Source organism: Protopterus annectens, chromosome 3.part0 (assembly GCF_019279795.1).
Source record: "Protopterus annectens isolate FY-2018-M chromosome 3.part0, PAN1.0, whole genome shotgun sequence".
NCBI lineage: Eukaryota > Metazoa > Chordata > Ceratodontiformes > Protopteridae > Protopterus > Protopterus annectens.
In genome coordinates, this window is record NC_056731.1 from 656,091,706 (window position 1) to 656,092,458 (window position 753).

General features: G+C 29.5%; 1 protein-coding gene across 1 annotated transcript in view; it reads right to left on the reverse strand.

Annotated features, from left to right (window-relative positions):
* Positions 1 to 591: 591 nt before the first annotated feature.
* Positions 592 to 753, reverse strand: part of LOC122796513 (poly(rC)-binding protein 3-like) — an 819,027-nt gene continuing 818,865 nt past the window's right edge. The window contains exon 15 of the mRNA XM_044065073.1: positions 592 to 753. This exon is cut by the window's right edge and continues 275 nt beyond it. The gene's annotated coding sequence lies outside the window, so the exon portion shown is untranslated.

Sequence of the window (753 nt, forward strand, 5' to 3'; positions counted from 1 at the left end):
GATTGAGTTACTCTGGTCAATTCTTGCAATTGCCAGAAACGTTATTACCTTGAACTGGAAAAGTAAACAAGATTTGATATTTAAAGAATTTATTAATTTAGCAAAAGTTCTTTGTAAAAATGAACTGCAAACCATTTGTTATAGAACTCATAACATTACTCATAAAAGAATAGCATGGCAAAAATTGGAAAACCTTTTGAATAAACATCTCATGGCTAAAATGATTGTTTATCATGGATGAATGTAAATATTGTCTTGTTATTGTTTTATTGTATTTGTTACATGTACACTTGCGTATGTTTATAATGAAAACAAAATAAAAATGTTTTTAAAAAAAAAAAAGAAATGCCATTGTAATTTAGGTGTGGCTGAGAGAAACAGACATATCTTTGCTGATTTTAAGATTATGTGGCAAATCCAAATTTAAAGAAAACATGAACATTTCAGTTAACACTGATTATAATAGGACTTGATACCACACTTTTATTTAAAATACCAACAGTATTTGCTTATGATCTTTAAGACAACTCAGAACAGTCAATATTTCTTTTCAGCATGCTGCTTGTATATGTGAAAAAACAAACCAAGGACTCCAATCAGAAATTCTTTGATTTATTTATAAAAGCATATATCATGTGCCTTCAACCCCCCCAACTCCCACTACTAAGTACAATGATTAGACTCAACTCCAGCCCATTGTTTTATGCAGATTAAACCAGATATGAACAACAACAAAAGAAAGCAACAAGCTTT